Genomic DNA, 12,019 nt, shown 5'->3' with positions numbered 1-12,019 from the left:
CACTCTTGTTGAGGTCATCTCTCTTTCCCTCCCTCCCTCCTTCCCTCTCTCTCTCCCTCCATCCCTCCCTCTCTCTCTCTCCCTCTCTCCCTCCCTCCCTCCCTCCTTCCCCCTCTCCCTTCCCCTCTCTCTCCCTCCCTCCCCCCCCCCTCTCTCTCCCTCTCCCCCTCCCCCTCCCTCTCTCTCCTGGGTTACTGTAACAGCCTCCACACTGGTCTTCCTCCCTCCAGACTCACACCTCCTAAGTCCTTCCTCCTTACTGCATCCTTCAGAACCGAACCCTGCCCTTGCCCCGCTGGGAACTATTCCAAGCCTCTGACCGTCTCCAGCAGACAGTCCGAAGTCCTCCCCACGGCATCCCAGGGACCGCACAGCGTCCCTGCCAACGTCTCTAGTGTCCTGTGTTGCACAGCGCGACCCAAAACTCCCATCTGACCAAGTCCAAGAACACAGTACATTCTAGTTTTTTAAAAAGAACCCCCCATTTTCTAAAAATTACGAGATACCCATCTGAATCACACACCTGTTCAGTGCTTCCCCAATTCCTAGTCTAGAGGAATGAATCTCGAAGGAGTTGCCGGTATTCAGGCACAGCTCTTCCACTGTGACCTCGGGGCCACGGTCAGGACTCTGTAAGGTTACACCAGTGCCTCGGGCTTTCAGAGTGTGGGGGAGGGTTTCTTTGGACTAAGCTTTGGATGCTCAATGTAAGACCTTTTTAAAGGAGCTTTATTGAAATACAATTCACATACCATGTAATTCATTCATTTAAACTGTGTGTTTTCATGGTTTTTAGTAAACGCAATCATCACCACAATCAATTTCAGAACTGTTATGACCTCAAAAAGAAACCCCGTGTCCTTGAGCTGTCACCCCAAGTCCCCCATCCACCCCACCCCTAGGCAACCACTAATCTGTTCCCTGTCTCTATGGGTGTGCTTACCTTGAGCGTTCTTTAAATAGTGGAACACTGTACTCTGTGGTTTGCGTCTGGCTTCTTTCACACAGTGTGATGTTTTCAGGTTCATTCATGTTCTAGCACGTGTCATCAGTTCTTCGTTTCCTTTTATGGCTGAGAACCAGTCCGCGGTGTGGTCACACCGTACTGTGTTTATCAGCTGATAAATACTAGTACATTTAATATCAATATAAGTACACTTTCCATTTCAGTTACTGTGTTTTTCAGCTCCGGAATTTTTATTTGGCTTAAAAAAAAATAACCTCTTTCTTTTTATTAAGATTCTTGATTTGGTGGACATCATTTTTTTCTTTTTCTTTTGAGACTATGTTTATTAAAGCCGGGGACAGTGAAAGGAGGAAGGGCTCAGGGTAGAAGAAGCCACAGGAGAGCCTAGGTGGGGCTTGCTTTGGCTTTCTAGAAGTGTCGCTGCAAAGAAGTGAGCCCCCGCGGGGCTGCTGTCAGCACACAGGAGAGTCAGAGAAAAAGGGGGGCCTTGGAGACGGGTTCTGGGGATGAGCCCCGGACCAGCTGCTGCTGCTGCTGCCCACTGCTCCCCTTCAAGTGACGCATCTGTCAGGAGAGTGGAGTTTGAAGTTACATATTTTAAACTAAAATTTTTATTTTTAGGCATAGATTCAGTGGTGGTAAGAAATAGTGGCAACAGATCCCACTGTCCCCTGCCCCAGTTTCCCAGGGAAGCATCTTACACGGCTGTAGTATGACATTGCAATCCGGAGACTGTCACAGACATGACCCATGGACGTTCTCAGATTTCTGCAGTTTCACATGTGCTCACGGGCTGTGTGTGCATGTGCCCGTGTGCGCGTGGAGAGTTCTACAGAAAACTGTTGTCACGAAGGTTCGGTGTCCACTACCACGGTTACCCTGTAGAACGGTTCCAACCCGTTGCTCTTCCGTAGCTGGAGCCACCCACCCCCTCCACCCGCACAGCCTCATCCCTAACCTCCAGGAACCACGAAGCCACCCCCCTGTGCTCCGTCTGCAGCTCGGCCATTTCAAGAACGTTACGTCAATGGAATCCCACCATATGTGACCTTTCGGGTTTGGTATTTTACACGCGCCACAGGTCCCTCCAGGGTCATCCCTGCTGTCGTATGCGTTGAGTCGTTTCTGTTTATTGCTGAGCCCTTGGTGCGGACAGAAGTAATGAAGTTTTAAAATGCGCTTGTGGGAAGCAGGGGGAGGAAAGGAGTGCAAGTGTGGGGGAGGGTCGCTAACTCGGCCGAGAGGGGGAGCCAGGAGTCAGCATCGAATCTGTCTTCGCTGGCGTGTACCTTCTGCAGAGCAGCGCTCATCGGCCTCAGTGTGTGATCAGAACCGCGGACGATGAGGCAGATTAAGGTTGGGGTTTCCATCAGCTGTTAGTTACCATTCATTCATTCTTATTTACTATTGACTATATACGTTGGGAAATACCCTGACGTGGTACATAGATCGATCATTCAATTTAAGGCCCAACACAGCCTAACGGGTGGACGGTTTATCACTGTTTGTCCAATGAGGAAGCTGAAGCCTGGGAGTTTTAACCCATTGCTTCCCTGTCCTGGGAGAAGGGTAAAGGAACAGAGGTGGTATTTGAACCCGGGTGACTCACAGTCTGAAGCCCCTGTGGGGAGTTAGCATGACGGAGAGGCCCCAGAGCCAGCGGCCAGGCGGGGGAGGTTTGGGGAAAGGGGAAAGGGGAAGGATGGAGCGCACGGTGCGGTGGCCGCACAGCGGTGGGGGTGGGGGGGTCGGAGACCCAGCAGCCGAGAGAAGGGAGGCTCCGGTCTGTTCTCTGCCACTGGCTGCTCGTGCTCACTGAAGCAAGTCACGTGAGTTTTCTCAGCCTCAGGGTTTTGCTCGTAAGATGTGGAGAGTAATATATCTACCTGCTTCAAGGAGTTGTTGAGAAGGTGTAGAGATAAGATGCAGACCACCTCTGGGACATGAAAAGTGCTATACAAAGATAACTTATTTGAATAGTAAAATAATTCATTTCTGATACCACTACCACGCTGACTTACTATGTGAGCTACAAATCATGCCCTATGAACAAAAATGTATTTTTGCCTTCTAAGATTTGAATTACAAAAAAAGTCGAATAACTATGTTAACATATGCACGGACCCATAGAAGATATATTGTGTGTATGCATAGATATGTGTGTGCGATATATTTTGGTAGAAAAGCAATAGAGACGGCATAATATCACGAGGGTTAAATCATAACATGTGGTCAGATTAAGGAGACAAGGGTGTGTTGGCCTTTTGGATAATTTCCTCTGCAGGACTTTAAGAATCTGAAGTTCCCATCTTATGTATCCACATAGGAAAGGTGGTTAAAACTGGGACTAAAAATAGAAGATGAATAAAAACCACGAAGACTGAATGGGCAGGGAAGGAGGAAGGGAAGCCGGGTGGGAGGGGCTGTGGAAAGCTGCCTCCTGCCAGCATCTCCAGTTCCCTCCCGTGTGCTGGTTCTGGAACTGCCAAGAGTTGTCTTAGGCAGCGACCCAAACCGCTCTGCGTCTCAGCCAGGGATCAGGGACTACGCAAATACCACTCGCAGTGGACGTTTGTGGTTTTGGTGCTGGGCAGCCTCCGATCACCCTCTCCCTGACAATAGTACCCACAGTTTCTTCAATGCAACCTTCCTTTCCCTTCTTTCAAGTCTAGTAGTTCGGGTAGGAGGGACTCACCTCCTGCAGGGGTGGTGGATGACCTTGGCCTTGCCTGGGGGACAGGGATGGGCTCAGGGATACACCAGTGATCACATGCAGGTGAACGAGGCAGTCGGGCTCTTTGATTTGCTCTGGCTGCTAAAGAAAAGGCCCATTTTGACTGACGATTTGTAATTGCGGGGTTGGGAGCCTGCCCTTCATCACCCTCGGGTCAGCCTGCTCGAGAACGAAGCAACCAGGAGGCAGGGGGAAAGGCAGTTCTGAGAAATCTCGTTCTCAGAATTTTATTTCAGTCTGTGTTTTACATTTGCATCAGCCAAGCTTAAGGTTATTTTAGGTCTAATTCCCTGTCAGTTGCAACCGAAGAGCCCCCGTGGATGATGGCAGAGATGGCCAGTATCCACTCTTGTCCCCTCCCACGGTAATAAACTGTGGTAACCAACTGTTCAGCACGGAAGTCCTGTGTGTGATGAAAGCCCTTAGTTCTGGGCAAAGCGGGACGTTTGGTCACCCAGGAGACATGTGGGCTGCCCGGACCAAAGCCTACGTTTCCCAGCCTATTCTATATAACCTGGGGTGGCCTTGTGATGAAGTTCTGAGTGGTGGAATGTAAGTGGAAATGGTCAGTGCAGCTTCCAGGAAACCTCCAGGAAAGGAGAGAACAGGATCACCCTTTCTCCCCCTCCGTTGGCTGGCACATGACCCTGACCCCAGGCTTCCTCAGCCATCAGAGATCAAGAGGAATCGGGAATGGAACCACTCGGGGGGGGGGGGGGGAACTCTGGCTCCCTGGCACCGTGGCATGCTGTGCAGCTCTGGACCGACCGCCTCCAGACTTCTTGAAGCTGAGAGAGCAATGAACATCCATTTGGTTTAAGCCTCAGGTGTTTCTTTTTCTATTACTCACAGGTTAATCTAATCCTGATTCACTTATCAGTGTTTAATTGAAAGAAACCCTTCTCCTTCTCATGTGTTTGCCTCTCCAAACATCACACCTGCTGTAATCCAGTTTCCAAAGTCAATTCTCTCCTGTGGTTACGATTTCCACATGAGAAAACACTCTTTGTTATAACTAGGTCATCGATTTGGGGGTTAACCATAGAAATAAACAGGTAATGAGACGTATGTATGACACACGGTAGTAGTGGGTATTTTCACTTGCCTACTTGGCATCCACACCTCCACCTCCTAACAGAACCCCAATTTTATAAAGATTTCCATTTCTACCCTTGGTCACCCAAGTTTGGAGAGAGAACTTGTTTTGGCTACTTCTACGTGTCAAATTGGGCAGGCTAGGGTATTGCGATCTAATCAAACACTACTGCACACGTGTGTGTGTGTAAAATCACCCCGTTGGTTCCATTTCTCTGGATCATCCTGCCTGGGGCCGATCTGATTGTTATGAGGCCAGTTTTGCCCCTGGGTCGGTTGCCGGTTTTGAATCAGGTGTGTGACCCACATTAAACCAACATTTGATCTGGAATTCTGGAGAAGTTCTTATAATTCTAGGAGAGCTTCCAGTCCAGTAACGACTGCCTCTCTGTTCCTGTGGCGGTTGCTTCCTTAGACCCGCGGCCAGGGCAGGCTGCAGTCCAGCCACGGTCAGCCCCAGGGCGAAGCCGACGGGAAGGAAGGCAGAGCCAAGAGACTCGCAGAGCTGTGCCTCGGGGCTGTGCCTGCGCCAGCCCTGACGCCCGCCCCGCCTCTGGGATCTGCTTTCCGAAACATGTTCCTCCTCGTTGTGCAAGCTGTAGTTTTCTCACCACAGCCCAAATTTAAGTTGCAGCCAAAATTATTCCACCGAATACAAAGCTTTCCCTTAAGATAAGTTCTTTCGGATATGAAGAAGTGAGTGTAGCTGATCCCTTGAAATTCATGTTTTGTGTGGGTGTGGTTTTAGAATGTTAGAGATTTAAACATGGTAGTATGAGTCAAAGGGCTCATGGAATCTTTGATGTTAATGGAATCACATCTTTGGATTAATGGAGTCTTTGGAAGTTAAGTAGCAATTATGTAGAATGTTTTCAAAGTGTTCTGTTAATTTGCATTAGAATTATTGCGATTTGTAAGATTCCAGTGAACTTCTGATAATGTGCTCTATCTGTAAATGGCATGTCCCCAGCAAAGCCCAGAACTTGGAAATTAGCTGACACGGCAGCAGTAGGGCATGCTTTTGGCATTAGTTTATTTGGCAGATACACCTTGCAGGTAATATGGATATTATTTAAAATACTAAAGGAACTAGAAAAACAGGTTGCCCATGGAGTAGGGAAAATGATGAATTACCTTGGGGCGTGGAGCAGGAGCAACAGGAGTTTCTTGTAAGATAAAAGGAGACCTAGAAAACCTAAATGACACAACAGTCTTTCTGTTCTGCTCCTGAATCTATTCTAGAGCTTAAGTTACATGGTTAAGGTCTCACTATTCAAGACCCCTCTCATGATCATGCCTTTAATGTTTCAAGCCCTTTTCGCACAGAGCATCTTTTCATTGCCATCCTGCCCATAGGGGACCAGTCTTCCTTCTCTCTCTCTCTCGCCATGTAAAATTCAAAAATTGAACTGCCAATTGTTTTTTCAAATGCATGTAAAAAGTCACATTAAATAAAAGTTTTGTTCCGCTTGGGTTTCCATACAGACCTCTAGAAGTCAGTAAGACTGAACTTTTGTCTCCCTCACCAGTCCGTTCCTCCTCCGGTGTCACGGGAGTCCGTAACTGTCCCTGCCAAGCAGCCCGTGACAGGAAGCTGGAAGTCAGCCTCGCCACCTCCCTCTCCCCCACTGCTCACACCTAGTCCTGTCACCGAGCACTGTCCGTTCTACCCGTGCAGCACGTCCGTCACACTGATGCACTTCTCTCCATTTTCACTGTCCGCATTCCAGGGTGACTTACTCTGTTTCTCATCTAGAGAATCAAATAGTCTCCCCACTGAACTACCCACTTCTCTTTCGCACTTCTTCCATTCCATTTTCCTCATTGTGCGATGGGGGCTATACCCCCCTGACACCCCAAAATGGGGGAGGAGTTTGAGCTGCACAGGAGTGACTGGAGACTGGGCCCCTTTGCTGGACACGGAGGGGCAAAGGCAATCATGGCCGCCAATGGCCCTCATGGGTGGGAAGGCTGGACACTACCACTGGCTTTTGGCGCCATGCGTGGGATTCTGGGAGGGGACTTTTGTTTGAAACAGAGCTCGCCAAAGGCAGTTGGTTCTTTTTTTTTTTTTTTTAAGATTTTATTTATTTATTTTTAGAGAGGGAAGGGAGGGAGAAAGAGAGAGAAACATCAATGTGCGGTTGCTGGGGGTCATGGTCTGCAACCCAGGCATGTACCCTGGCTGGGAATTGAACCTGCGACATTTTGATTTGCAGCCCGTGCTCAATCCACTGAGCTACACCAGCCAGGGCAGCAGTTGGTTCTTTCCCCTCCCCCTGGTGGCGGTGTGGGGAGGGTGCATGTCAACAGCCACCAGCAGTTCTGCCAGCGGGGGCCAGTGTGAGCCAGTGTGGGCCTGCAAGCAAAGGCTTAGGGGCACAGACCCCAAAAGATTCCTGAAGCTGGACAGTGACTGGAGACGAGCCAAGCCACCTATGTCTATGATACTTTCGGGTGGGAAAAGAGGTTCCTGGCACAACCTTGAACTGAGCTGGCAGGGGGTGACAAGGTGATTTTTCTTTGGGTGTCTTAGAGGAAATGGGCTTTGAGGCAGAAACATACCATTGTTTCCAAAGACCTCGGTGATAATAGCGCTGTGAACATGTTACGGTCTACAGGGGGCGTCCTCCCCACCTATCTGGGTTCGTTTTGCCCGCTGCCTGAGGAAAGATGTCTCTTAATACTAGAGATCAGTGAAAAGGAAAGGAATTTATTATTCATTTGAACTAACACAAACTAAAGTTCCCCACAAATGCACACAGTCCTCCCGGCACCCTCCACGTGGCAAAAGGGAGCACCTCCAAAGCCTTGTGGTCCTGACTCTCACCCAAGCCTCAGGGTCCCAACCAAGACACCAAAGCCGCGTGGTCCTAAACGGATGCGTGGTCCCAAAAAGAGAGACACCCAATGGCTGCTGTGCCTCTGTTTAAACCCCAGCGCCAATCTTCCTCTGCAGCCCCATTTCCGGCTCCTCCCACAATTGGCCGCAGCTGCCAGCATTCTGGGCGGGTGTGGCCCTGTGGTGTGGAGCCAATTATCTTCAAGCTCTTCTGGACCCTGTTACAAATACCTACTTGGGGTTCCCCTCTTGGCTGCACCCTGTTACAAACAGACTTTTGTTCTTGTGTTATTTTCAGTTCTTGAACCTATGCAGTCGATGTAATGAGACTCTTTTTGATGTCATACTCTGACTTGTACTGCCCCTTATTTTTATTACTCAGATATTTTAGGCAGAAACTTGCCATTCAATAAAAGATTCCTTTCTTTTCCACTGAACCCTGTCTTTGGAGATTTGCCTGGTAGGTGGCGAGCAGTAGGACCACGCCTACCGTTTGAGTTTGGTAAAAATAGCAGTAGAGGGATGTTGTTAAAATATTCTTGAATCACTTCACTCCCTTGCTTACAATACACCAATAACTTCTAGTTCCACTTAAGATAAAGACCACGGTCGTTAACATGGCACTGAGGGCCTGGAGGATCTGCCCCTACCAACCAGTCTCACGCTGTGTTGTGTTCTTTTGGTTGCAAGCAACAGAAACTGACTCTAGCTAGTTTCAGGATAAAGATACAGGAGGCTATCAAGTATCAAGGATAGACTGAGCAACCCAGACCTAGGCAGGTGAAGAAAGCAGGCCCTCCCCCAGGAAACTCAGCAGCAGCTGGTGGATTTGCCTCTCAGGAGTTGCTGACATTTAATGGGATTAAGTCTTGTCTCTGTGCTTCTCTTTTTAGTGTTTCCAATTACCAGGAGAAGGAATCTGATTGGCTTGGATTCTGCCAGGTTTTTACTCCTGGATCTATCTATCATCTGCCCTTGGCTCTGTCTCCACAAAGGCATGTCTGCCTTGTTTATTACCATATAACCTGTGCCTGGCACAAAGTAAGTGTTCACTAAATATTGAACTAGTGACCACCTAATTGAATAAGTGAATTAGCCATGGCCAGAAGACAGGGTCAATTAATATGGACATAGCCAGTGGGGGCTCACTCTGGGGTTTGGGGTTCATGTCCATGGCTGTGAATGAGGCGTCCTGAGCTTTCACTCCTGCAAACTGCCAAGCTCTCCCCAAACTCGGAGTCTTTGCGGATGCGGTTCATGGTGCCTGATACGTTGTTCTTGTCCACGGTGCTGGTTATAGGTTTGTTTCTCAGCTCCCAATTTATCTATCTTGCTTGTTCTGTGAAAATGTATCTGAGTTCTTTAAATGTTTTTCCTTTGTCAGCCGACGCAATATTACACTTTGTCAGTAGAGGGAACTAGAGAGACGCTGAGGGGGCAAAAGAGCTTCCTGGCTCCAGGTTTTCCTCCTGGGCGGGCTCCTCCAGCCTGGGCTGCTTCTCTGGCCTCAGGCTCCTGCCTCACATGCAGTGTCCCTGGCACCGCCTGGGCAGTTTTGCAACAGAGTGCCTCCTCACCACGTGCAGCTTTATCCAGCACCCTGCAGATGCAGCACATTTCCGGCAAGTTCCCCAGGGTAGTGTTCCCACCAGTCCCACTAGTGTAGACACAACTACCCACCGCCGTGAGCTCTCCCACAGGGTCTGGGCCGGTGTCCCAGGGGTGTTCCTTTTCTCTGCTATTCCTCTGGTCTTACTGGCCAACCCATTGTGACTCCCCTCCCCCCTTGTAATTAACGATTCTTTGTAGCAAATTTTCCCTGTTCAAATTACCATGTAGCTTCTCTGTCCTGATTGGATCCCCAGGCTGATACACACCCCCACCCTTCACCTGGCTAATTTGACTCAGCCTTTAGGTGTTGATATTGTTACAGAACACAACAAGGGGGGCCTGGGACAATATACTATTATTGAAAGAAGGCCCCGGGTCCGTTATGTCTGCCGCCAGAGGAAAGACGTCTCTCAATGCCAGAGATCTGTGAAAAGGAAAGGAAATGTTTATTTAATGCTATACTAACTTAAAGTAGTGACCTAATGTCTTCACCAAAATCCCAAAGTCCCTTAAAACACCCACAAACACACACAGTCCTTCCTTCCTTCCCCCTTTGCCCAGTCCAGAGTACCGTATCTCAGGGAAGGAAATAGAAGTCCATGGCTTAGGTAGTCCTCTGGTTCTTCTCAGTTAGTACTCCCTCTCGACTGGGAGACCTCCCTGGGTTCCCAGCACCCTCGGCTGAGTCACCGGGATCTCTGCTAAAACCAGGTGGTGGTTCCCCCTTCTAAAGCTGTGGGGGTCCCCACTCTGCCAGGCCGCGTGGTTCTCTTCTCAGGGCTGCAGGAGTCTACACTCCGTCAAGTCCGCGTGCTTCTCCTTTCTCAGAGCTGCGCATGGCTCTCCTTCCTAAAGCAGCATGATTCTCCTCCTCTCAATGGCCGCCAAAATCTGGGTTTTAAATCCCCGCGGCCAATCTTCCTCTGCAGCCTCATTTCTGACTCCTCCCACACTCTGCTTCACATGCCAGAACTCGTATCCTTCCAGCTTTATTGGGCTGCCATCATGAGTCTGGGCAGGCATGGCCCCATGTCCTGGAGCCAGTCCTCTCTGAGCTCCCACGCAGGCGCTGTAATGCAGGGGACCTGCCCCCCCCCCCCCCTTACATCTAGGTGGGGAAGTTACTTCTGTTCCCCTGTCTTAGAGCTGATCACAGCTACTTAACATATCTATGCAACCAGCCAAAGGCTATAGATATGTTAAATGGCCACACCAGATCTTAGCTGCAAGGCTGTTGCTATGCAAAACAGCTCTCAATGGCCTTGCTCCATTTGTCCCTTCCCCCAACCCACACCCTGGGGTGGGGGATGGAGACATCTTAAAATCTCCTGGACACCTTAAGTTCTGGACCCCATTTCAAATGCCTATTTGGGGCCCCCCTCTTGGCTGCACCCTGTAACAATATCATTTCCTCATAGAAGCCTTCGCTGGTGTCTTAAATCAAGCCATACCCCTTTTGTTTTTATTCATAGCACCTTCCACGTTTTTAAAATCATGCATTCATTCCTGTGATGTTATGCCTTTGTCTTCCCCCACTAGATAATAAGTTCTAGGAGGATAGTGACCGTGTTTATTCACTGCTGTAGCCCCAGTGCCCATCACAATGCCTGACCCAACAATGGGTTGTTAAATGAAAAGGGGAGTCAATGTTTAAGGAGGTCCTATTATATGCAAGTGGCTGGTGGCAATGAAAAAAAATAGAACTCAATTCCTGTTCACAGGGGGTTGGCAGAGTTATATGAGAAAATAAGACACCCCCCCCACACAAATACAAAGCAGGAAAGGGAAGTTTCCAAAAGAATGACATAAATTGTAAGTAATTCAGAGGCAATCAAGAATTTCATTTTTAAAAGGATTGTATGTTGTCTTACACACATCCTGAGAAATTAATTTCTTCTTAGATAGATTTTATCTATTATATACAAGTAAAGAGGAACAAATGAGATCAGTTATTTATTTAAGAAGATATTTTGGTAGGTTCATGAGTTATTCATTTCCATCAGAAGTTTTTAAAACTTCTTTATTTTCTGCCAGAAAAATATTTTCTTTTTCTATTCATGTAGGCTTCCTAAAGTAAAAATAACTAACTATAACATTGGAGACAAGTACTGATATTTCTTCTTTTCTAGGACAGGGGCTCTTTGGCTTTAAACACTTCCTTTAGTGTGTGTGGATGAGGGCTGACTGTTATCCATTGATGTTCACGGTGAAACCATCTTCTGAAGGTAGATGCTTACTTTGGCATGATCTTGGACAAATCACAGAATCATGTATTCTAGGCTGTGGAGTGGTTAACAGTCGCATTCTGTCCAGTTTCATCCTCTGGAAGTGAGGGGCTGTCCTACATGCTCTCAGATCCTTTCCAACTCTCGGAAGATGTGCACACACTTGAGACATCAGTTGAGCAATAATCCCCAGTGTCGAGCACGCTTTCTGCTGCAAGTCCATGGTTGTTAATGAATCAGTGGAAGTGTAAATTTTATTTAAAATATACAGTGAGGTTTGGCATTTTCAGGTGTCAAAGGCTTATTAGTTTTGACTCTTTAGCCCACGTGGATCATATAATGCAACTTTCCTGGCCTTCAGCTTTTTGATTAGAGAATTATATTGACAAAATAGCACGGAGGTTTTTTTCAATTAATAGCCACTTTCTGAGTACATATTATATGCCAGGCACCGAGGACACAGAATTAATATGTAATTCCTATCCCTTTTGTTTAGAGTGAATTGGAGAAAGAAACTGGTGTTACAAGATCAGTTAGAAAGATGT

The sequence above is a fragment of the Phyllostomus discolor genome, chromosome 3 (assembly GCF_004126475.2).
Source record: "Phyllostomus discolor isolate MPI-MPIP mPhyDis1 chromosome 3, mPhyDis1.pri.v3, whole genome shotgun sequence".
Taxonomy (NCBI): Eukaryota; Metazoa; Chordata; class Mammalia; order Chiroptera; family Phyllostomidae; genus Phyllostomus; species Phyllostomus discolor.
The sequence above is the reverse complement of the archived record's forward strand: the minus strand, read 5'-3'. Positions refer to the sequence as shown.